At 38.0% G+C, this 27,191-nt stretch overlaps 1 protein-coding gene across 2 annotated transcripts in view; it reads right to left on the bottom strand.

Moving 5' to 3' along the window:
• The window catches only part of LOC121635712 (neural cell adhesion molecule 2-like), a 466,780-nt gene extending 447,741 nt beyond the window's left edge, over positions 1-19,039 (bottom strand). The window contains exons 1-2 of one of the 2 annotated variants that reach the window (XM_041979023.1): positions 18,934-19,039; positions 13,815-13,902 (exon numbers count right to left, since the gene is read on the bottom strand). The gene's annotated coding sequence lies outside the window, so the exon portion shown is untranslated. The remainder of the gene's footprint in view (positions 1-13,814; positions 13,903-18,933) is intronic. The other variant, XM_041979021.1, reaches the window with a different exon arrangement.
• Between the last annotated feature and the right edge of the window lie 8,152 nt (positions 19,040-27,191).

The following is a 27,191-nucleotide window of genomic DNA, read 5'->3' as shown; positions in this document are numbered from 1 at the left end:
TAAAGTATATATAAGAGGATATTGGCATTGATAATGAATGGATCAAAGATAAAGGGACTATAGTGCCTATTATATAGATGAGCTGTGATGTGTTTGCAAAAATGTAATGAAATTTGTATTAATACGGGTATTGCCATCCTGATAGTGATGGTGTTAAAACTAATGAATTTTAGGTAATTTCCTTTTCCATTTCCATTTTCCCCTGCACTTTGTAATTATTTCTGCAGTGGAATTTTCTTCATGTTTACACTCTCAGTTTACCTTTCATGACACTTTGAGGCCTTGAGTAGTGAAAACCAAGTTAAACTAATCACATTCCATAAATTTTGGGAGAAACTTACACTCTGAATGCTGGATGGATACTTCAAATTTTCGCCTCATCTGCAGCAGTTTCTTTAAAGTATTTGCATTACTGGCATCTGTACTGTCGACTTAGTTAAGTAGCTGTTACTACGTAAAATCAGAGATGCAAGACAGAGACACAAGTGTGGCTGTCTAACCAATCAGAGAGCTAGTTATATTGGAGGAGCAAATGTAAATGGAGTAAATGGAAAAGGACCCTCCTGGTACTCCATAATTAGGTTGAACCCTAGAAAGAATATCAGCAGCGATACGCTGTAGCTAATAGATATCTGCAATAAACAATACAAAACAGACTGAAAGCTTGCTGGTGACAACAGAAAAACTTCGCATATAGAATACAGCCTAGTTTCATCCAAGCTTGGTATTTATTTGTACACAAATACACAGCTGTTACACCAATTTTAATGCATTTACAAGCAGTTTGATGTGTACTTTCAATTTTATCAACTGTAAAAACAAAACGTGTTAAATCTGGATTTACTTTAAGCTGTTAATATCTATTTCATTTCACAAAACGGCATTACAAAACAGTGAGCAGCCCTTTACGTTTTTAGTTAATTGTGGCAACAATTAAAACTTAATTCAAACAAACACCTGCCCAAACCTTTGGATTGATTTCCTTTGGATATAATGTAGGTTCAGTGCTCCAATAATTTGAGAAAAGCAAATGGTTCTATAGTAAACTCAGAAAAGCCATTCTTAGTCCCATGAGGAATTGACTGAGTCTGTGTGAAGGCCACAATGTTTGTATCTAAACGAAAAAACCGATATCTCAGCTCCTGTGTCCAGGTGGATGTAAGGGAGTCTGGCTTTGGACATTTATTACAAATTTTGCCCCTCACTGTCTCTTCCAGGCCTCCCTGTCTACATCAAATAAAGCCAATATATATCCCCAAATTCTTAAGGGAAATAGCAGCAGTAAGAAACAGCAGATTTAGCAGCCTTAACCTTTCTCCCATTTCATCATGTCACTTCTGTCCAGAGCTGAATCTCTTTGTTGCCAACTTAACTTTAAGGAAAAGTAAGAAGCAACTTAAAAGTTGTCCATTTAGATTTTGCTGTAATAGTTCATTTCAAGACAGATTAAACACAAGTGGATATTACAGCACATCATGCGACATTGGCAAGCAGCAGAAACTCGATGCATTTATGCATGTAGAAGTGTTCAAGAGGATGCACACTGAATTGAGAAGAAAGGATTTCAGATAGCTGGTTTAAGTTCTTTAAAAAGCTGCTAACCCTGGATTTTCATGTTAACATCTCAAAAATGAATGGGCCAAAACAAACCAATGCAGTGGTGCGAAAAACAAAAAAAAAACTGCCTTGCTGATGGAAGAGATCAGTCCAGATGGATTGAAATGATTAATGAAAAGAAAGGGGGGAACAAAAAAGAAAAAGGTGTAGCTGCCTAAACAAAATGCAGATGGAAACACGTGCAAAAGCACACCACCACCCATACGTGCCCTGGATCCCATACCTACAGCTCTCATTAAATTAAATTCCACTGCCACACGCTCTCTCATCACCACTTTAACAAACAGCTCTCTGAAAACTGGTCATGCTCCGCATCCCCCACCCATCAATGGAGTAACACAGGCATGTTCAGCTGCGGCTGCAATCCTGCAAGGTTTAGATGTTTCCCAGAGCCAACATGCCAGATTCAAATTAAATAGCTTTCCTCAACAGCTTGTTGTCGAGTTCTGACCAAGCATGTTGACCCATTATTCTGATTTGGGTGTTCTGCAGCTGCAAACATCCAAACCCTGCAGGACAGCAGCCTTTAAGGACCATCTTTGGACACCCCTGGAGGAACACGTGCAACAACTCTGTAAGACTGCATTTGCTCATATGAAAAATTGTCAACCTCCAAACCTTCCTTTCCTTGCCCAGAGGCTGGTCCACACCTTCGTGCCCTGCAGGCTGGACTCCTGTAATCTGCCCCTTGATTCCTGGCAGGAGTACGGTGGCCAGGAAGTGCAAAACAATATTACATAGAGTAAAAAATTTTTCTATTTTCACGATACATATTTACATCCACTGCAACACTTTTACATTGTCGCGATGCACATTTACATGACAGAAACAATGTTTACATTTGAAAAACAAAAGTACAAATGTACCAAGGGCTAACATTTTAGAAAAAAACATGAAACATTGCAGAAACAACCAACGACAAAGCAACTTTAAATTCAAGCAAAAAACAGAATCTTCAGGACGGTTTCACATCTTGCAAAACACTTCTACAAGATTACCGAAATGCAAATCCAGGAAACACAGAAAGACATTAACTGCTGGTGTTACACCAAAATCTGTCGCCCATCACAATATGTGACCACAGGGGGTGATAGTGTACATTTCTCTGAACGTACGTCAGGAGTGGCGACCTCTGTGATCCTGGCTATGAAAGGGTCACATTATGTTAGATGAGTTCAGACTAAAGGCGTAGCATATTTCACCATTTCTGCCATCAGAATGTGTGACTTTACTGTACCTGCATTATAATGAACTCAGACTTTAAAGCAGTTTTCAAGACTTGGCTCATCTTCTAAGACGTACAAGCAGAGAAATGTGCACTATTATCCCCAGCAGTCACAGATTCTAATGGGGCACAGATTTTCATGAAACACCGGGTCATATCTTTGTAACTGTGTTTCCGGAACTTAAGTGTTTGCTATGTATTTGGTAAAAGTGCTTTAGCAATGTATTCAGAGCTCTGTAATGTTTTGCAGTTGCACATGTAAGTTTGTACAGTTGTTTTTTCTGAAATGTACAGCTGTTTAGCCATGTGGCAAAGTGTTTCAGTATTGTACTTTTGTAAATGTAAACATGGTTTCTATGATGTAAATGTGCATTGGGACAATGTAAAGGTGTTTCACTCAATGCAGTATTTTGCACTTCCTGGCCACCGTACAGGAGCCTTCAGAGGGTTCAGTACATTCAGAACTGCATAGTGGATCCTGGCAAGGAGATGCAAGTTTGACCATATCACCCCAGTCCTTCATTCCCAGTAAATGTGAGCGCTGAACACAAACCATCTCCTCACATACCAGAGCATACATGGCAATGCAGCAGATCATCTGAAGGCATTCATCCAATTCCCAAAAAACTCAACAGTGGGGGATTTAGAAAATGTCTTCTGATCTCTCACTCTTGATTTATGTTGTAACTAAGTGGAAGGTCAGTATTAAATCCAAGAAAACATTAACCATAGATCAATACTTCTTTGTATCAACATCTCACATCTCTGCTGCAGCAATGCATGAAGCTCTTTAGTACAAACTGTGCCAAATTTAGAATGAGTCCCCAGTCCTATTCCAAAGCAGAGCCATTTAAGCTGCATCATGAAGGTCTAAAAAGCAACTAGCAAGATTCGACAAACAATTTGTTTCCAAATGCTTCAAGAGCATGGATAATGTTGAACTGTGGTGTGCCACAGAACAACATTTAAGTCCCATCCAACCAAAAATATCCAACGCATCTCACTTTTCAGCTTTGATGTCACTCATGATGGGTTTGGGATCAGGATAAAACACCGGTAGGCTTAATCATTAATAAATGTTAGATTTGTATCACGTCATCATGCTGCCCTATATCCAAAAAGCTGGCTAACTAGGGCATTATCATTCCAAACTTAGGATTATCTAAGCAAAGTAGCTACAGTTTGGTTTATTAAAACAAAAAATTGTTCTGAGCCTAAACTTTTGCAAGAACTAGTCATGACTAGTCATGTTGAAACTGAGGTATCAAAATTTACAAATCACAGTTTTCACCGACATCTAAAGAACAAATAGCTTAGATCTAAACTGCAGCTGGATCTCAGCTACACCTTTTCCAAGGCCCTGCTGCTCTGATTGGTTAGTAAAGCATTTGAGAGCAAAGTAGTAATCCTCTCATACCCCTGGTAGATGAACTCACTCTGACAATTAGAGATGTGACATTCATGAACGAATCAATTCTTTTAAACAGCTCTTTTAAATGAAAGATTGGAACCGAGCCACAGCCGTGAGCTGTTCATTTGTGAGCCATTCTTTTTATATACAAATTTTCCACACTGCCTTCATCACATTTGTGACATAGAAGTCTGATGTCCAACACACTCCATTCATGTGAAGCATCTGTAGACAGAGAGAATTGTTCAGAAACATACACTATGGGTTCTATCCAAAACATTTACTAGAACTGCTCAGGTTTATCCTTTTTTATCTATATTTTTCCTGTAATTTTTTAATCTTGTATAGTAGATTTTATGTAGGTACATATTTTGACTGTCATTCTTTTATCTTGTGAAATTTTGTAAGATATTGTAAGAACAAACCTTTTGAATGGCTCGTTGAAAGGAACGGCTCCTCAAGATCCGGCTCCCTTCAAAGAGCCATAAATCCCATCTCTAGTGACAATAGTCCACATTAGTCCATGACACACAGTACACATATAAAGTTATTTATGTGTGCACTGTGTCTGCAAGCTGGAAATCCAGCACATGGCCAGATACTGTAAGCCCTGTATGATGTTTTGTTGTGGCTGAAAAACTGTCCTTTTCTTTGGGTCACTCTGAAGTTAGACATGACTGACATGAATTTAGTTATTTATGTATTTTTCAAACATGGGATCATCTGACAATCATTGTCTAAATACTCAGCTGATACAGAGAAACCATGCGTTTATAAAAGCAGTTCTGTGACGTGGCGCTACGGGTGGCCCTAGTGGGCAAGGTCCTCCCATCCAGCCTCATTTTAATTTTATATACATTTCAATATCATTTTCATTTTTAATTATTTAACAGTTATTTTTATATTGGTACTAAATTAATAAAGCAGAATTAGTTCCCATGTGCTTTTTTTGCATTGAGAAAATTTATAGTTGTCAATGCGTATTTGTAGATTTCATCTATGTGTGCATGTAATCACCAAATCCTGTGATATCTTAAAGAACATAATGCACTCGTTTAGTTATCATGATATGTCATTAGGCCCATTCGGATAGACTGAATGTATCTTCCGTCAGACGAGAACTTTGCGAGTCGTCAGGGGCAGACTATGAAAGCAGCGTAGCCAAGTCGGACAAGTTTGTCGCCGTGACCACTGCAAGGATGGAAAATCTCGCAGCATTTGCCGTCATCACTGCGGATGCAATCAATGCTGATGAGATGCCCATTTTTCTTTAGGACAATGTAACTGTGCAGCAAAGGTATCATTCCTTCAATAATGGTTTAATGTCACTGCTTAACTGTGTGTTTAAGTAGCTTAGCCTTTGTAGATACTAATGTGAGCAAATGATAGACTAGACTAAATCTCTGTTTTGAAGTGGGCAAGTCAGTGCCCAGACCCTAACCCAATAGAGATGCTATGACCTGAAAAAAGACATACACTAAATACATCCAGTAAATATGACTGAGCTAAGACTTTTTCCTTGCCCTTGTTGCTCTGGGTTGCATTTAATAATAGACTGTTCAGAGTATTGAGACAGCATTATTGTTGGTGCTAATTACATGAACTTTACTACTGCACCATTGGAAGCGTCTTGCCTATGATTTTTGCCTTATCCAATGATAACATGAAAAAAGGAACGTGTCAGGTGCCACACAGCACGAGCTACTTCCAGCAGTTTAGGTGACTCCAGCAATGTGACGACAGCAGCAGTTGCAGCAACCACAGGGGCATGTGCCCCATCTTCTCGTCTTCTTCTGGAGCATCGTCTCCAGCTGCATTAAACCAAGTCCGACTCGTCCTTGCTAAGTGTAGTAAGTTCCAATGACATGTTTAGTATGTCCAGTTTTTGTCTGCAGATGTTTCCTGATGCTTTACAAAGTTTAAGTTGCAAAAATGAACACTTTCTCTAAGACGAACTTATGTAAACTTGAGCAGGTTGGTTGCTTACCGAGTGTTCCACCACAGTTTCTCTGGGATGTGGAAGTTTGTTGAGTGATGAAAACATCTGCTCAGTTTTTGTTTTTTTTAAGATCCATTAATCTGAATGTCTCATTTTGCTGTTTAGTTTTTTTTTATTAACAGATCTCAACCTCTTACAGTCTGTCATTTAATTCTAAAGTGATTGACTTCGTTGTTCATAAATGTTATATTTTCTGTTATATATGTCCAGTTACACCTGATATCTGCTGGATCCCATTTTATGTGTTGGCAAAAAGTGTTGTTTTGTTGTTGTTTTTCGTTTTTATTACTATTCTAATCTGCTTTGACATGGGTGAAATACTGAATTATTAAAGTGGAATTTGTCCTCTTACTCTTACTCTGTCCTTGCTCTGGGACTGCATGCTGAACTAAAGCTGAAGCTGAAAGACACTCTTTATGCACTCAGCCACCGAGCAGACATGATGGCAGTATTCCTGCTCTCTATGTCCTGGAGCTCTCTTCCTTTAACTCTCTGAGGCCAGATGCAACATATGCTTTCATCTCTTTATGATCTTGAGAAATAATTGATTTTTTTTTCTTTTCTTTAACAGCCAAACCCACTTCACATTAGGCTTTAAAACTGCACCTTTTAAAGCCTAATCGTCAGCATGTTTAAGCATACCATTAAGCAACATATGGCATGGAACAGTTTCCATTTGGGCAGAAGTGTGGCTGCAAATTTAGGTACATGAGAATTTAAACACTAAGGTCCAGAGGAAAGCTGTGTCAAAAACAAACAAGGGTGGGGTTGTTCCAGGAACTACACAACAGAGAACACTTTTTAAAACACCTGCTGGGAGGGAGCTGAGACAGACTCTTAGCTTTACAGCTCCATAGCAACCGTTACTTCTCTGTAGTCTGTAGCATAATCATACCTGCCTTGCTGAGGAAATAAACTGCTGAGCAATTACGATACAGCAAAGCAAAACAGGAGAAAGTCTACAAGCACAATATTATAATACGATTCATAACAGTGATTAAACAGTGCATAATCAAAGTCTGTGTTAAAAAGCAAAAAGGGTTTCAAGTCAGTTGAGGAGGCTGTGAGAACAACAAGTGACTGAGGGGGTGTTAGCTGACGTCGATTATGTATTCTCACACGCACAGTGGCAGGTTTTCTGAGTAAGACCCAGGCGTGACAGAGCCAGGAGAAGCTGTGTGCCATCATTTCATCATGTTCCACTTATCCCCCTGTGTGGCAGCAGATGGGGCTCCCTTTCTTGGTGACACTGGGAGACATGACAAAGTGGGCAACCCCGGTGACCAAAACCCTCAAGAGACTGGTGACTCTTTTCTTATCATAAAAAGTGAAGGCATCATTTTTAAATTTTGCTGGATGAGTGTTCGTTTTCCTTCATCAGTAATTTAATTAATGCCCTTGCAGCAAAAATATTCCACTTTTTCAATATTATTAATTTAAGTCTGAAAATGGTTGATACATTTTCTTTTTTTAAACATTTTTATTGCATTGAAATGGGTAGTCTCTAAATACTTTCTAAACATGACTAAATGAATAAATGAAATAATAAATTAAGTCCAACAGGGGATCCAGCTTGCTTCACAATCCTCTATAAAAAGCCCTATTAGCTCTTGGGGTGTTTTTCTGTAGCTGACCCTTCATTTTGACCTTCCTGCAGAGGGATGAGGACAAAAAATAGAGTTCTTCAGCAGGGATCAGTAAAGCATGTAATTCATTCATTAATCCTTCTCGCCTCTGATTAAGAATTTGTGCATATGACTGATAAGTGGGCTAAATGTGAGTGTATCAAACATTTCATGAAATGTCCTGGGCTTTGTATTTCCATTCCTACAACTCTGAATAACTCGGAAAATGAGTGCTTCTCCAAATTTATGTCAAACACGTTAAACAGTAGAAATTAGATGTTTAATTTCAGCCTAAATAGGGAATAAGCATAGTTTAAAAAATGCTCCAGACCCAAATTATTACAAAGACCACCTTCACAGAGAATCAGTCAAAAGTCATTGTCACATTTTTTTTAAGGTTGTAAGAGTCAAAGAATGATTAAATTTCCCCATTATGATTAACAAGATGCTTTATTGAGGGTAATTTGTTTAGAAGCTCTTAAAACAACAAGTATACATTAAGCTTGTAGACTTGTGAGAATTTTGCAAAATAAAGATCTGATGCACCAAATAATTGCATTTTACAGGATTTATTCCTTGCACGGTCATTTTATCTTCAGTTGTAAGCCAAATACAGAAGGAAAGAAAGTATTCTTCTGCAGAACAACCATTTATACACATAGATATGGCAGAAAGATAGGAAAGATGGAAAAATGGAGCCCATTCTGACCTAACAGACAAAAACTGACAAAAAAAAAACAAGGACATGGTATAGCCAAAGCAATGGGAAACACTAGTTTTGATGCATTCTAGAGTTAATGGTGGAGCTTCTTCTACGACTCAACTCGTCTAGCTGCTCCTAAATTAATTTGTAAAAAAGGCAAAAGCCACTGAAATGTCAAATACTTAAATTTTTTTAAAAAGAAATTAAAAAAATGGATCTTAAGTTTAATACAAACTCTGAATTCATTCCAGGAAAAGCTTTTCTAATAATTTTGATAAGGAAATGCCTCGAAGCTTTCACCAATAATAACTAATGGCAGGGTAAAGAAACGTAGATGCAAAAATATGCCAAGCACACACATCCCACAAGGGCATTGGGTCAGGACAGATGGTTCACAGCGTGAACTGGAATGATCCGCTGCCCAACCTTCGCTACCCAAAACTACATCAAGCAGGTCTCCTAGATGTAACTCATGGCTTAACAAGTCATTGTGGTTGACTTACTCCAAAAGAAAGATTGACATGGATAACCTCCATCCTCCAGGCTCTTTGTCATGACTTTGCAACAAACGGCACGTCACTGCCTTTAATTTAATTAACTTCCATCTTTGTTGGCGTAATTGTTTGTGACAAGACGTTCGAGGAGACAAAGACTAAAAGGGTGATGGGTAAATGGTGTGGTAATGAGTAATTAATGTGATTCTTAATGGAACTGGAAGCTGCTGGGTTATACATAGATCAGCAACACTCAGATTCTTTATTCTTTTTTTTCTCTTAACTGAGTCTTCATGCACTTTTGTATTAGAGGACAGGTTAAAAATTAGGTTTAAGATTTTTCCTTGTTGCTTTTCAGAGGTTTCCAGCTAGCAGACCGGTGATTCGCTGTATAGAGCGGTCCACCCAGCTCCTCCAACAGGCATGTCTGTGAAACTCTCCAAGAGGACAGTGAACGCAACAAGGATATCAAAGCTTAATTGGGTTTTTGCTTTTGTTTAATTAAAGTATCTTTCACATCAAGAAAGCACTTAAAAACATTCATAGTGCAGTTGTGCCTAATCATTGTGACTTAAATAAAGCACCTAATCAGTTCATCATTCTTAACTGACAAATAAATCCATTTTACTTTAAAAACTGAGAGAAGACATCCATCAAATGTGGAGCCTGAAGGCTATTCAAATGATCGGTTCGGTGGTTAGTCAGGAGAAATTACTCTAATTTAAACCGTCTGCCGTTTTCTCTGCTTCCCAAAGCAAACACTGCTCTGAGAAGCGACGCTGGCCTCTTAAAGTAAAAGTCTGACTTATAAATGATCCAGACGGACAAGTATTTTGTCAGTAGGGTGTTAGATATATCAGTAAGAACATGAGAAAAGGGAGAGGAAAAAAAATATATAACTTCAATCTCGTGCATTTAACGGTGGAGAGATGGCCTAGGGATGAACTTATTAAATATGGCAAGCATTAAAAAGCAATCTTTTATACACTTAGGATTCTAGCTTTAGACAAAGAGCTTTCCAAGCGCCCTTTTACAAATGATAATTATGATGCACATGAAACTATTTGAAGGTTACTATACATTTTTATTTGGGACATTTCTAGAGTCTAGCGCTGAAAACTTCCAAGACCACAAGCTAATAACACTTGACATTACATAGAAGAAATAATCTATTAGGTGGCTCCTTACAGGTCCATGCTGCATTTGTCTTCTGCAGATGGAGCAGCACATGCCAACAACTGCATTTTTTATTTTTAATAAATGTTTTTAAAAGCAAGTCTAACTGGTTTTCAGAAATTAAAATAATCAATTCTACATTTGGATACTGATGGATGTGGTATTAAATTTATAAAGGAAAAAAATATTTATCATCTTGTGTTCCATGTTGACACCATGCAAGGAAAAGCTAAATTCTTGTACAGCAGAAGAGAGATTGTTAGAGTTTTCTAATATGAATAATTAATAGTATTTTGCTCCAATGTACTAGTGTTTGAATGTAAGAAAATTATCCTTGGCAAGGGAACACAAGAGCTTTGTGCTCAGTTTGCAGAAGAATGATTCATTTACATGGCATTGAACACAGACTAATGGTTATAAACAGAAATGGATTTATCCCTGCACAATATCACTACGTGTCAAATAATTCAGAAATCTAGAATTTATTGCAATAAAGTTGGGATACAGACATATGTACCATCAGCATTCCTTTAATTGCAGTTTGTTTGGAAACTGACTTTTCCAGCTCTGTGAGATGATTCTGTGTCCATTCCTGCTGAACACAAGATCTAAGCTTCTCAGCAGTCCATAGTTGTTTTCTGATTCTTCTTTTCACAAGGCTTTGTACATTTTCAGCGGGATGCATATGTAGACTGCGGCCAGGCCAGACACACAGACTCATGCTGTTTTGACTGGTTTTCATGTGCTTTTGTTGTGCAATGATGTGTTATAATGTCAGGGCCTCTGTAATATTATAGAAAGCAGCTTGACACCTTCAGTGTTTGGCAACTGAAATGTAGGATGGAGACTTCATCCCAATGTGCCAAGAAAACACATTATTCGGAGCAGAATGCCAGCAAGTCATCAGCACCAGGTAAAAGTCATTTGGAAATTTGGTCAGTATTGAGTAAAAGTAACCATCTAGCAGCTATTAGGCGTGTCAGTGCTGATGGTAAACATTGGAGTCTTTTCAAATATCTGACCATTTGTTCACATCATTTTGTCAATAGTTAGTAAAACAGTTATATTACTCTTTAAAACTTATGGTTGTTTTTGTATTGATGCAAAAATACCATGAAATGTCTGGTTACAATAACGATGAACATTCGTTGGTGGTTTTTGTTAAGTTATATATTTATATTTCTTGTTAGCAGCTCCTTCACAACGTGGAAGTGGATAGACAGAAGGTCATTGGCTTAGTCATAGCTAGCTTCACCTCATATTTCTAGCCTTGAGACTGAGGGTATCGATATAACATGAGGGACATTATGGATCATTTTCTATCAAAAACAATGGAGAAAACTTAAAACTATGAGAACTCGGAGACAAAGGGCAGATTACCCACTCTTTATTAATCACCATGAACACAAGGAAATGGTCATACTGAGACAGCTGGAGGGACGGGAACCAGGGAGCCAGGAATAGAGAAGGGGTGAGTCCATAATGTGCATAGGTTAAGGTCCAACAGGGAGTGACTGTGGTTCTGGGGTATATAAGGGCTGGTGAGCCAATGGGAGACAGGTGTGACTGGTTAGGCTTGATTGGAGTGAGAGGATCAGGCACAGGTGTGGAGGATCAGGGGAGTGCTGATGGAGGATTGGCAGGACAGGCTGTGACACTATGATGCAAGGTTTAGTTTCACCAGCAACCTGCCCATGGTCACGTGACCATGTGCCTGCCTATGGGCAGATAGAAGCTCTGATGGCAAAATCATCCCTAACTCAAAAACCAGCACCCACAATCATTGGCAAAAACAAAAATTACAATGACTTGGTGGAGGTCTGCACTGAGTGCTTCTAGTCTGAAAATGTTATAGATAGATTAGATAGATTAGATAGATATCATCATAGTTAGATAGATATCATCATGAGACCTGTTTTTCGTCCTCTTGTCCTAAATAATATAAATAACCCAAAATAAATTAAGTATATCTTTACAACTTAAAGGGCTGTGTGTATAATATTGGTCGTAACCCCTTCACATCGGATTTTATAAAAACTAAATACAGGGGGAAAAAAACGGAAAAATAAAGAAAAAGACAGAAATAAAATAGTCATTAGACATGAAATAAATATGTAAAGATGAGTTAATATGAAAATAAAGACGTGTTACTGTGTCGGAGTAAATTCACCAGGAACACAGAAAATTTTAATGTTTATCTATCTAAAAAAAAAAATCACAGGAAAGCCCAGTTTGAGGAACTGTGGACAAGTAGATACTAAAGACGTGAACCTGTAGTTTAAAAGATGTTTTAATTGGTGTTGTGCAGGTACATATCGTAGAAAGTACATCAGACAATTTTTATAATCAACACCTCAATCGCAAGAGTTTGGAGAATCAAGGGATAGTTCCCAAAATCAGCTTAGAAATATGATGGCGATCCAGAAAGAAGTGAAACCCAAAATAGTACAATAGGAAGAGTAAATACGTTTCTATAAAACCTCCATCCTCATGTGAACTACCAGGACCTTCATGATTCCTTTTAAAGACAGAGTCATTAGAGAAAACATAGCTGGTGCCTCAGCTTTTCACCACAAAACAGCAAAAGTAAGAAGTGTATGATTTGTTTTGATATCTTTATCCTGGGAGTTATTGTCTTACTGTGATGAGACATATTTTAAATCAGTCTCTGCTTTCATTTCAGACCTTGTGTACTTTAAGTGCAGAAGCTGTAAAGTTGACAGCGCTGCTCTCATGTTTTGTTATAACCCTTTATAACTGTGTTTTATTTGGTTGGCAGTGCTTGGTAGAGTCTTCTAGAAGATTCTCCTGTTGATTTTTGCATGCCATGTTAGGACTGGTGCGTCCTAGCATGTGCAAAGATCTAATGTACTCCATGTTTGTCACGCTTCACAGGCGCTCCCACGATGATGATGTTAAGTGTTCATCATGTTTTTGGTTTTTTTTTTCAAAGTTTAATCCTGCAGATTTATCTTAGAATAAAAAAAAGTTAGAATTATTCCCACTGATAATTTAAAGAAGTTAGCAGAGCTTATTTTTTCTTTCTTGACTGGGACTGAGTTATTAGTTGGGCTACATCGCCATGGTTTTAATTTAGCAAAACAAATAACTTTCTTTTGTTAGGTTGCTACTCTTCCTGCATTCATTTTTTAGTCTGTAAAGGGTCGTTATCAGAATTTTAAATTAAATTAATCAAATAAATGAAGTTTTCTTAATGAATCACTCTCCTGCAATCTGATTTGAGGAATCAAAACTATGATTTTATGGTTAGACTGATTTAATTTACCATATGACGAATCCAGAATGTTTTCTCCACAGCTGGTTCTGATCACAATGTGTATGCCATCCACAACACATTATACAAGTCCATAACATTTTATCCTAAAAGGCCCCGCTGTCATCAAAATGGAAAAACAAGCTCCAGGCGTCCTCGGCTCATTGTTGAGATGTCACAGCTCGCACGGCAGCATATTCTTGACATTGAGCAAACACAGTTTGCTGTGGAACGGGAGGGTGAGGGACCGGTAATGAGAAGGGAGCTTCAGGTTTCCTGCCATTTCTTACCCCGGTTGCCTGTCAGGAGCCTCGTTATCTCAGCTTTCTACTGCCGGTCGGTGTTGTTATCCTCAAGTCCTGCCTATTGTCTTATTACCTTTAAGGAGAAAGAACCAGTGTCATATTCGGAGACTGGACAGTATCTATTCATAGAGGCCGGGACATGCATTTTTGAACATTTTGCTTGTGAGGATTAGCTGGTATCTTCACAGGACTGAAATCACCTGTTGTATTACAACAAGAAAACATTAATGGAGTCTTCGTAACACTGTCAGCACCTAACAATGCCAAGATACAGAGGCTTCACATCCACTAATCAGTCCGGTGTGCTGTACCAATACATTTCTTCCCTGCCTCTGGATTTAAAATTTTGTGGTTGCATTTAAGAATTTTTTTTGTTTTAAATTGGTGCAGAGATAGGGCAGCTTACAGGTTAAAAATTAAGGTCAGTTTTCACGTTTCTTGCTGTTTAAAGCCTTGAAGCTAATTGAAAACTAACAGATTAATGGCATGTACAGTGGTTGCCAAAGAGCTACGTTAGAAAATGTGACAATTTCTTTTTCTTCCAAGGTTGCATTTGCCTTGATTCAATAAGGTCATAAATATGCTTCATTCATTTTTACACACTTCTTAAAAGCATTGGTCAAGATTTTAGCCCCTTTTCAGAACCTCCCATCCTATCTGGATTACTATGTAAACAGAAACTATGGCCTACATCAACTTGATCTCATGGCATTACCACTTGTGTATTATTTCTACACATTTCGAGCTTTTACTGTGTAATTTTACATTCTTAAATAGCACACTAAATGCTTAGGGTCAAAGCCCATGACAGGAGGTCATCTTCTCACAGCAGATCTGTGAAAAGAGAAGCAAAACTACAAAAATGTAAACTAATAACACTCACCAGGATCTGGTGTGCAGTAACTACATCTTTTTATGTGAAAATGCTGCTGAAATGGAGCATACCCAGCCATGAGGAAGACGTCCAAGTGGGTTATTAGAAAGGTGCAAAATGGTTAGATCGAACCCAGATCTTATTTGCCAGCATCACTGCACCATATGGACGCTCACCTTAGGAACCATCTTTTATATTCAAGGCAAAAGCCAGTTATCTTTACTTTCTGTCACCACTAAACCATTTTAGAGCCGTTTATAGAGGGGACCAACTGGCACCAGCACTGTATTGCTCAGTGTGTGGTCGGATATTTATGAGAGACACAGAGTGCAAGTACTGTATGTGTTAATGTGATTTTCCAAAAAACCTTCTGGTTCACTGACACTCAAATGAACTAGTCTGTCTCTGCACAAACATGGAGTTAATATGATGTTCACCTCAGGGATGCCACGCTGAGGAAAAAGTCCTGTGGGGAACCTTATCACCCCAAGGCTTCTTAGAATTCTCACCACAAGATGCCTAAACACTGTAATTTGATCACTTGTTAGGCTTTATTATTGAATGAATACAAGGCAAACATAACACTTATTCTAATGCCTACCTTTGCATTGAGCTTAATTTCAGATCTAAACAACATCAAAGATGTTTTAGCTATAGTAATTAGCTATATTGCAGAACTAACATGGGTTCAGATTTTCAATTTAGCTTTTAACAAACTGGAGTGACTGAATTAGTTTATCTGAAATCTAAAGAAATATGAAGCACTTCCTTTAAACATTTTAGTGAAAATGGAGTTTGCCACTTATTTACAAAACATTGCACAGCACTTCAGCTTAATTCTTGCAGAGAAAACAAATAGGTGGTGCCACTTTCCTCAAATAACACTGCAAGGCCTCTTTACTCAGTTTGTGGTGATGTAGGCATTTGAAACTGCACAGTCTGAAATCACAAGTTAATTTTAATTCATATTATGACACAGCAATTGTAAGCTGTGTAAGGAGTGTGACAATGAGAAAATAGATGGTATAAAGTGCACAGAGGGCTGAAAAAGTCAGGTGTAAATAATAACAGTTATTGGGAGACTTTGTAGCCATTGTTGTGAAACTAGTATTTTTTAAAGGGAAAAGTTAAGTAGTTTAGTAGAAAACAAACAAGGTTCGCATGTACTAGATCCTACAGAAAATCTGTTAGGTGTAGGACAAAGATTTATTACACATGACAGAATGAGAAAACTGAACCCATCTATATATTCCACATGTAAATCCTCAATGTATGTAATAAAGCAGTTTAATAACTTCCTGGTTTAGGAGAACTAATCAGAGGTTTGATTATTAGTATTAGCTCCTTAAACTGTTTTATTCACAGACTAATGCTGTGCTGCACTGGATGGTCCAGACAGATGGAGTTCTGGATGGTTGTGGGATGACCATGTCTCAACAAGGTTGATGCTTTGGGCTGGAATAACAATAAGTGAGATGGCACACTCCTTTACGGTGCCCGAATGACCTCTGCAAAATATGTGCAGTTTCTAAATGACTGTTTTCTGCCATAGTACAAAATGAAAACCGCTGTAAAATTATGTTCAAGCAAGACAACACATCATCCCACGCTGCAAAGAATACCATTGAATCTTCAGCTGCTATGCGTGTGAAGAGAGAAATACTCCTGGTGTGGCCACCATCACATACTGAGAACATGTGGAGCATCCTTCAAATAAGATCCAGATTATTATACAACCTAATGCAGGGGAAAAAGTAATTGTTTTTCTTTAGGAAAATACAAACAAAAAAAAAAAAAAAAAAGGAGAAGCAAATGTAGGAACTTGGTAAAATGGAAACACCTTAACCACTTACAGCCCAAGCAACATCCTCTGTACTAAAAGTTGAGGAAGCACTTTGGCTCTGATGAAACATTTTGAAGGCACAGCAAACATGAGACATCCATTTTCAGCAGACAATGGATGAAAATCATCAGGTTGGACCATTGAGGGAATGTCAAAGTTTCTAGCCAACTTAGAATAAGGGCAAAGCAAATTATAAACCAACACAACCATCACCACTTTCAGGGCTGTTCAGCTATGTTATACACTCAGAGTTGAGACATCATGTTGCATCTCAAAAGATTTTTATTGACAGAGTCCTCCGCCCTCTACAGGAAGCCCAAAAATGAAATCGTAAATCATTCAAAGGACACAGAATAGCTCAAACATGGAACATGTCACATTTCCAGTCTTCTGTTACTATTACTGTTCATTATCAGAGAAAATTAAAAGGTTAGATTCTCATGTGCTGAAAACAAGAGAAATGAATAAATATTGCTAATGGCACATATCAAAGAGGATGATGGTTACAAGTCTTGTTCATATCATGTATAGCTGCGCAAGTCTTTAACTTAACTGAGGGTAGTTTTCTCAGATGATACTGTGCTCATAAAAATGATTTTAATTAGAAATTAGAAATGATTTTAATTAGAGAATTTGCATTAAAAAGTATGTGAACGGTGACAGAGGAGACAACAGATAAAAGGCTGAAACCATTCTGAATCCAGATGTGGTCTGTTGGTGACGTTAACATAGAGTATTACATATTTAACTACATTTAAAATAGTTGCCAATACTTTTGATCTTATAGTGACCACATCAAAATTGATGTTCTACATTTTCTTTTCCATCACTCTGATCTCGTTAAGCAGGACGGTAGATTAAAGCAGTGGATCCCAACCTGTTTCTCAGACATGTTTTAATTATTAAATAAATTAAATAAAAAAAACTAAAGGTTACCTGGAAATAGATAAAGCGTTCCACTACTGTAGCTCTACATGCTTACTGAGCTCAATAAAACCCGCACATGGACGGAAATTGAGTAGATGCACAATTTGTAGCTTTAAAAGCCCCCCATTTAAAAAAAATAAATAAATAATAATAATACAAAGGATACATGTGTACAGATATTGTAAAGCAGATTTTAAAGTCATCCATTTATTTACTTTGGGATCTGGTTTAAAAAAAAATTGGTTGTCAGGCTCCAAAAATGCCAGTTCCATGAGAATGAAATGTCCAGATGATTTTAAAAAACCTGTGGCTTTGACCATTCAAATGGCTCTGAATGGTCAAAGCCTCTGGGACCCCTTGTGCTCTTCAGGGTGACCCCCTTAGGGGAGGGGACATCCTAGATCCCAGGTTTGGAATCAAACAGCATAAAGCAGCTACTCAGGCCAATACACTTACCTAACTCAGAGACAATATTTTTCCATTTAAGACATAGGAAGTCAGAGATTCTGTTGGCAGGTCCAATTTAAAGAATGTCTGGACTTCACCCTCCAGAGAGTTTTCAGAAGGAGGGGAATGAACAGATCAGTTTTTCCCCCAATCAGTGTAAATCAGTTCCATTCTGCTGTAGACTTCTATTCAAGTTTATGTCACGTGCTTTTCCATCCAACCCACAAGCTGTTATTCAAGTCTGAAGGTTACTGCTTGGTTATGTCACAGATTTTTTTTCCTTCGGCTGTACCATTAATCACCAGCAGATATGGGAACGGCGGACAAAGAAAGGAGTAAACACATGATACCAGTCAACCAGTTGAGCTATCGGGCGTCTGAAAGTACGGATCTTTAATGTGTGCATACCATTTCAGAGCAGATTTACACCAGATTTCTTTGGTTTGGTGAAAACTTAAAGGCAGCAGAATAAATTAATACAGAAGCTGCTATCATTGGAGAAAGGACAAATCCCAGATCTCCTTTGCATTTTCATTAACCACATATAAGCTCACTCTACATTTGTAAATAGGTAGGTCCATTTCAGACGTTGGCAAACATCACTTCTCGTACTCACCATTAGTGCTAAACACTGGCAAGTTTATAAGGCAGAATATCCACTAGAGGGCGGTGAAGAGTTCAGCGATGGTTTACTAATTCAAAGGTCAGTTTCAGGTAACACCAAACATGCCAGCAGCTCCTTGTCTCTATACCCAGACGAGATTACACTATAGATGTGTTTGCAGTTCCATGTGTATCCACACAGCGTCTCGTCAAAAAGTTCCACCATTTGTTTCTTCTTTGTCACTTTTTCTGGTTGCATGTAAGCAAACTATCCCCATAATTTCCAGTGGTACTACTCCGCTTGTTGTGTTTGGGTACTAATCTGCAAGCTCTCAGAGAAACGTATCGGCATGCATGAGGGTAGACAGAAGGCTCTGTCTGCAAGCACATGAGCATAAGTGAGCTCTTACCTCTGTTTTTCAGTCAAGAGATGCTCTTTTCTTTAGGAAATGAAGTAGTAGTCATCTAACAATCCAAATGGCTCTCATTGACTAGGGTGAAGGGTGAAATGGCTGCATTTATTTGATCCATAAAGGATGCTTTATACCTGCAAAATAAAAACAAAGAAAAAACACAGTTTTAAACCGTCTAGCTTGTACATGGAGACATGTCAGTAGAGTAAATCTGATCCTCTGGGGGTGGATGATGAGTCATGTCAACGGATAAAACCGATATAGCAATGTTAGTAAAATGAGTTCCTTATCTTAACATTATATTTAATCAAACTGCTTCCACAGTTTATTTCAGATGGACACAGATCAAAGACTGCAGTTACAGAACAGCCATGTAATGAATTAAAGGTGTACAAACCAATATGAAGTACATTATTTAATGCACCAAGACTATGAAATATCATGGAAGTTGATTTCTGCCTAAATTTCCTTGCAGACAAACTAAGATGAATAAATTATGGAATGTTCTCAGAAACACCACAAATGGTTCCGTTTTATGTTTCCAAGATTATTTTCCTTGTCACATTTGAGGATAAAAGCCTGTGTAGCTGTTTTATTACAAGATTGTGACCACACAATGTGAATTTGTTTGCTATATTCATGAAATAAATTAAAAGAACATTTATTCTAATACTTAATAAGAAAAAAGATCAAGTTGCTGCTGACGGAATAAATTAGTTTGCTTTAGCAGGTAACCTGGAAGAATTAATCTCAGAGATACATCTGACATTTATGCATGTAACACAACAGCAGTACACAGTAATTACTGCTGTTTCTGCAAAGGTCAAATGAGAAGCAGGAACATAATTTATTAGTTCAACATAATTCCTTCAGGTTTGGCTATTTTCGTTTCAACAATATAAAATGATAAAAAGATGAGTACAGTCAATTTAGTCTGTTTGCTTGTATTCATGTTCACATGACCTATAATTATAATGAAAATTCAGCAGCAATGAATAACTTAGAACACCTGAGCTTCATAAAACAGCTCAGAGTTTCTCCTACAGCTGACAGGTACTGAATTGAATGCTGGCAGAGAGAAGTCTCAGGCATGAAAAACAAGCACCGTGCCCGTCTCTGCATCGACTGAAGGAAGGAATAAAAAGAAAAAAGAAAAAAAAAAGGTGAAAGAGTCCGAATAGAAAGTGTGAAAAAGACAGAGATTGATGGCCTTATTCTCCAGAGGAGAAGGGATTCTTGTGACAACAGTGCAAGTAAATCAAACAACAGACAAACCATTTCAAGTGTCCTTCCTTCAGTATTAGATCCTAAATTGTGAGCACAGTGCAGAGCTGCATAAAAACAGCACATCTGTTATAGAGTATGCCAGTATTTAAATTCAGAAGCAATTTGATTCACATCAGGTTTGATTTAAAAAATCTGCTCTTTGTAGTAAAACTACAAACAATAATGTTCTTAGGAAAGCCTGATTTTCTTTGTCCAAAATATATTTTGCTGCTGACCTGTTTAATGCTAATTTTCTATGCCTAAATATTACAACTGGGCCCCGCAGTGCAAACTGGAAGAAAATTCCATTAATCCAACAACAAATTAGGCACATCAGCCACAGAGAGAAAGTTGTACTGAAAACTTTTGTACAATTTCAAGGCCAGAATCTGTGAAATCCAGCACACCCCCTTTGTTCTTGTTTGAGAAGAAAAGCCATTTAGATGAGCGAATGTCAGCGTTACTTCAAATGAATCCAAAACCCAGAAATAATACTAAATGTGTCAGTTAATTAGTTAACATGCAACACAACACACTATTAATTCCATGAAAGGTGCTTTGCAGAAATGAACTGACAATTTAGCCTACGGACATAACATACTAATTCATAGTATCTACACCATGACAGAAAGTAACTCAACTTAATAGATTTTCCACGTACCAGTACAACATTATTTATCCTTGAAGCCAAATTTGAGTAATACTGTAATAATTTTGCTAATAGCTCTTAAATTTAATTTCTATGTGCCAGTGCTACCAGTTTCTAGTCTGTTTAATTTTTCACCTCCATATTTCCTGCAAGTATAGACAATGTAATGTTGTAAGTTTTTTTTTTTTTTTTTTTCTTCCTTTTCTTGGGTGCTTTAAGAGTTGCACTACAATTAATATCACTAGCTGGCTTCCAGTTTAAGATTTTCTTGTTTGCTTTTAAAGCTCTTAATGGCCTCGGTCCATCCTATTTAACTGACATGCTGTCTTTTCAGAACCCAAACAGAACTCTGAGGTCTTCTACCCAACATTTGCTTGAGGTCCCTAAAGCCAAGTATAAACACTGGGGTGACCGGGCGTTCTCTGTGGCTGGGCCCCAGCTCTGGAACAGACTTCCCTCCGATATGAGCACTTTAACTGACCTGAGGCTTTTTAAGTGTAGACCAAGCATCAATCTCTGCCGGTAAAATATGAAGCCTATGCAGAAGTGCAAAAAAATGCAGTTCCCCCCCTTATCCACTAGGGGCTGGCTCCAAAACAGAGAAAATCCTTATAGACTCCCATGTTAAAAAGACCAACTTCACAACAGAAAAAAACGTGTTTAAAGCCAGGTACAAAAATCCATTTTAGCATTAATGGGTCAAGTTTACCTTCATAACAACTGTGAGGGGGTGAATATTTTTCTAACTCATCCTTTTGGTTGTTATTTAATCTAGAAATTCAGCATAATTATGGGCTTGTCCTTTTGATTGACAAGTATCTAATATCCGCGGTAAGAAGGGAGCGTGCAGCACAACTGCGGTTTTTAGCCTGCTAACAGTGCGCCTTAGCTTTAGCCTGCCTACCTCCATTAGCTCGTTAGCAACTGTTAGCTCCAGGTTAGCTTGGTTAGCTCTTAGCTACAGGCAGCACGGATTTTGATGGTTGTCAATCATCCATCCCCACCTTCACAGCCCCCTCTCAGCTCCACCTCTTTGCCCATTTTTGGATTTTTCGGGAACAACGACACATGTGACTCTGCCAAGATGGCGACGGTGGGAACGCCCAACAAGCTTCAATTCAACTTTTACGGGTGACATCCCGCAGGCGTTGCCCATTTTTTAATATAAAGTCTGTGGTTTAGAATTAAAGCTTATTTAGTCAGACTGGCTTTTAATACTTAGAAATATTGTGATATGTTCCTTAATTTGACTGTATTTTAGTGATATGCTTTTTGTTTTTATTGCATTTACAATGGCTTTATTGGAAAGCACTTTGATCTCCTTTGTGTGTTATAAAGCACTAAATAAATAAATTGATTGATTGATTGATATATTCATCAGTAATGTTGGCAAATACATTGTTTAGCCAAGTTGTACAACATTGCTGGTGGAACAATAACTCCCCCACAAGTCAAATATAAACTTTTTACCTTGTAGAGCATATTCCCTGCACTGGTACTGAATGCTGAGTATCTTAGTCCAACATGCAAAGCTCTTCCACATACTTTAATTAGATGTGCAATGAGAAAACTCAGTTTTCGCTTTCATTTGGAAACAAGATGGAAAAAGTAATCATTCCTCATCAGCACTCTTATAAGGCTATATGTATAACAGGTCCAGTCATTTTATTTTTTGCCTGTGGAGGTTTTCATGGCTGCAGGCTACAGCTCGGTTATTTGGTATTAATTATATAAAACAACAGAGTGCAAAGCTTTCTTCTATCTTTGGCGCTTCAGCTTATAATAAAGGACAATTGCATGAATAAGAGCAATACTGTTAAAGCCAACCAGTTAGCAGTGATTTGACAGTAGCTCAGTCCAGGGCATGTACAACCGCAATGTCACAGGGTCCATCTTGTATGTGTAAATCTAAGATGACGTAAACTGTCTCTGGTTGTTATTAAAGAGGTTTGAAACTGCTTGCTTGGACTGGTCATTACACATCACAAATACAACGTTTGATAAGGAATACGATTTCTTTCAAGCTACGTTTTATTGCTTTAACTCCCTTTATACAGTCTTAAGTGTTTCAGATGTTTCTGTTGTGGTTGAATTTGAAACAGGCACAAATAATAACAAACTTAAAAGACAGGAAACAAGTTAGGATCAAACACAGCAGTAATTGGGCCATATTTCCACGTAAGACACTCTGATGGATTCAAATTGACATAAATGGTTCATTTTGGGGCAATAAAAACAGTTTAGACAAAATGATGGTGATATTTGAGATTCTGCTTCTTTGAGAAGGGAGACATCTGCTGCATCATTATTGTCTGAAATCAATTATGACAAATTCATCATCTCAAAGTTCATTTTCTGTATTAGGCCAGAGGGAATTCTTGCTGTTAATTCATTTCCTTGGCCTTTAAAACAGGTGATGAAGAGCAGAATCAGCTAATCTTCTCACCCAGATCAATTCTCCATGTTCATGTGCTACAATGCATCGTATGCGTGAATATATATAGTTAGACCGAGCGTACAGTTTAACACAAACAGCTTGTGATAAGATAACACCAATATCCTCGCATGCCAACAGCCATCTTCAGACAGCGTGAGACAAAGGCTGCAGAGCTGTGATTTTCTGCAGCTGAGCAGCTACGTACTGCACGTCTCATCACATCTCTGCAGTAACCAAGAGGCACATCACATATGAATGAGATTAAACTGCTTCCTTATGAGGGGGATTGGGAGAGATACAGGTCATGCCTTTAGTATTAGTGATATCATAGACTTGCCCTACAGTGACACATCATTATTAAATAGTAGCAAAGATCAAGAGCTCTTAAAATATTCTGTATAGCCAAAGAAACTCTACTCATGACTAAGTTGTCACAAGCTGAGCTACACAGCAGGCCCATCCTTCAACTTACTAATGCAAAAGCCATTTTCTGTTTGCCTCCAGAGCTCTTTTGTCTCTTTGCTTGCAAAAGTACTGGAATTTTGGCTGGCTCTGGGTTTACAATTTTCTTAGGCTAGTATGCAATTTACATATAAATGAAATTCTCTGGTTATATCATACACAATAAAATGCATTTTATAATCCTTCAAATGTGTTTTATGAATTAGTTTGCAGTTATCACATTATACAATGAAATCCTCCATTAAACAAGAGATCAAAGTCTTTGGTTTTGTGAATTTAGTACAACACGTTTATATTTTGACTTAAGCCTCTTGAGAAAATTGTTTTTATCTCATTTTCTGTTTAAAAAGAAATGATTAATTTAGACAAAGGGTTTGTGACATTAAGTCATTTGCTGTTTTTTTAATAGACAGATTTAGCCACACAAAGCAGTATCTTGCAAAAAAAAGAAAAAAGAAAGTGTTTATTTGTAACCCTAACATTAGCTCTAAATGTAGCCAAGGAGAGCCTCGACCCGCTTGAATGAAAGTGTGTTAATGCCAGTCATTATTTACTATGACCTATTATTTGTATCATTCAGCCTCTGAGTGTTTTATGAGATGCTGCAGAGTGTGACCTCCATCACAGGCAGGCACTTAAGATTTACTTGAAGGAATAGTGGATGGTCACGTCCCAACAGTGCAAGACAACCGACGAGGAAAAAAATAAATAAAATAAAAAAAAAGGGTGCCTTATCGCTAAATTTATAAATAAATGTGGTGAGGAGCAGTTGGCAAAAAAAAAGCAGTTTTACTACAAATCTTAGAAAACATGTGCATCCTACATTCATTCAAATACATTTTAGTTTATAATTTCTTCGTCTTAAACACGAACTAATGCAACCCAAGTTCTTTCTACATTACTTGCAGTGTACATTGAGACTTTATGGATTTCTTTAGCCATTTTTCTTGTCCTAGCAAGCAGATTAACATTTAAAGTTTTAACCAGACAGCTGTTCAAAGGAAAGTCATAAATTCATTTACCATTTGTGGCATTTAGAGAGATTCTCATCTATTATTAGACTGAATACAACTAAACTTTGATTAAACGTTCCAAGATTGTGGGGTGGCTTGTGTTTGAATGTAAGGTAAAGTAGTCCTATATATTTATAAGTTACATGATTATGATGCATTATGTGAGAGCCTGAATAGTCACCTTTAAATGAGGGACAACATTAAAGGATCCTACTTTGGTGGAATGAGCACCACAGGTAAACATGTGGGTAGTGACCCCCCAAAAATATGCTAAAAATCCTCAGCAATATTCTCCTGTTGGTCATCACTCCTGTTTTGAGTAACTTAGTGGATTGCTCTCCCACACCTTCACCTCATGCTGGTCACATTACGCTTTGGGGTGGCATCCTACATTCTTGTTTGTCATTCTACCACATACAGCACCACAAAGCTGAACCTACAAGGGTTCACTTGGGTTGGTCAGGCCATTCTCTCCATTCGCAAATTCTGGAGGTACTTTGTGATGATATTGGATCTGTGTGGGTCAGTGTTGTCATCCTTGAGGATGTGGGTTCCAGATTCTGTTGGTCAATTAGTGATATGCCAACATGGTGGCAGTTATTTACACATGAGTCACATCTGGCAGGGGACTTTGGCCCATTTTCTGTGTACTGCCCATGTTTTGCTGTGTTGCTCATTCCACAGAGGTACTACCCCTTAGTTTGTACTTAACATGTTTTTATAAAAAACAAACTGCAAGTTCCTTAACCCACAACAAGGAATAATGTTACTCTTGGTTTGTGACCTATCAGACGTCATTTACAATATTCCAGTTAGTTTTTTGTTAATAAATGGCGGCCGATACTTCATTTTACAGAGGGTCAGATGCTGTACCTGGCCCAAGATAAATATGATTACCCTGCTTCATAAACCCATAATTTGTTGTTCCAACCTCAAGACTGGTTGGAATTTGTAGTTGCTTAGAAAGCGCTCATTTCTAGATTTTTATGTTTAGGTGTTGTACTGGTTCAACACGAAGCTTCACTGGCTGCTGTACTTCTTTGAATTAGTATTATATATATATATATATATATATATATATATATATATATATATATATACATGTGTGTGTGTGTGTGTGTGTGTGTGTGTGTGTTTCTAAAAACATACAGTAAATTTAAAAAAATAACATCACATCAAGGGACCCAAAGTCTGTTAAATATCTTCTTAAAACTTCCATCTCTTCTCCTGCTGGTCTTTACAGCTCAGAAAAAAAGAGGTGGACACAGATGCAAACAAAGTCAAAGTATGCATGTTTAAAAATAAAATACCTTAATTAAACTGACCGAGGAGGAAATGCAGAGACAGAGGCAGGATAATCCAAAGTCTAAGCAAAAAGGCTGATGATTGTGTGAGGATCAGGCTGACAAGGAGCAACAACAGAGACAGGACTACACACTCAGGGGCTGACGAGACACATGTGGGAACAATTAGGGCAGACAATTACAGGGCAGGTATGAAAGGAAGTTCAACAGTGAACATGAGGGAAATAGAAGATTAAAAAAACTTAACCAGAGAGAAAGTAAAATTAAACCCTTGAACTACTAGTGTGTTTCTATTACATGGTAGGGTACAGTTTGGTTCTGCTGAGCTCGCAGTGTGTGTAGGATCAGCTTTTTATTGCTGCAGCGTGGCTGTAGAGATGAGACACAACTTCAGAGTGTGTGAGTGTGTGTTTGTTATGTCGCACTGATGTAGCAAACTCGTTTATCCACAGCAGCAAACAAGTGGAGAGCAGACTTTATCACTCTGGGAAAGGCTTTAAGGACATCCATCCATCCATCCACCCATCCATCATCCACCCATCCATCCATCCACCCACCCACCCATCCATCCACCCATCCATCATCCACCCATCCATCCATCCATCCATCCACACACCCATCCATCCATCCATCCATCCATTTATCCATTCATCATCCATCTATCCATCTATCCATCCATTCATCCATCCATCCATTTATCCACTTATCCATCCATCCATCCATCCATCCATCCACCCACCCATCCATCCATCCATCATAGATCCATCATTTATCCATCCATCCATCCACCCATCCATCCATCCATTCATCCATCCATTTATCCATCCACCCACCCATCCATCCATTTATCCATCCATCCATCCATCCATCCATCCATCCATCCATCCATCAATCCATCCATCCATCCATTCATCCATCCATTTATCCATCCACCCACCCATCCATTCATCCATCCATCCATCCACCCGTCTATCCACCCATCCATCATAGATCCATCATTTATCCATCCATGCATCCATCCATCCATCCATCCATCCATCCATCCATCCATCCTCCCATCCTTCCATCCATCCATACATCCATCTATCCATATATCCACTGATTGTTCCATCCTTCCTTCCATT

Source organism: Melanotaenia boesemani, chromosome 24 (assembly GCF_017639745.1).
Source record: "Melanotaenia boesemani isolate fMelBoe1 chromosome 24, fMelBoe1.pri, whole genome shotgun sequence".
Lineage (NCBI taxonomy): Eukaryota > Metazoa > Chordata > Actinopteri > Atheriniformes > Melanotaeniidae > Melanotaenia > Melanotaenia boesemani.
The sequence above is the reverse complement of the archived record's forward strand: the minus strand, read 5'-3'. Positions and strand labels throughout refer to the sequence as shown.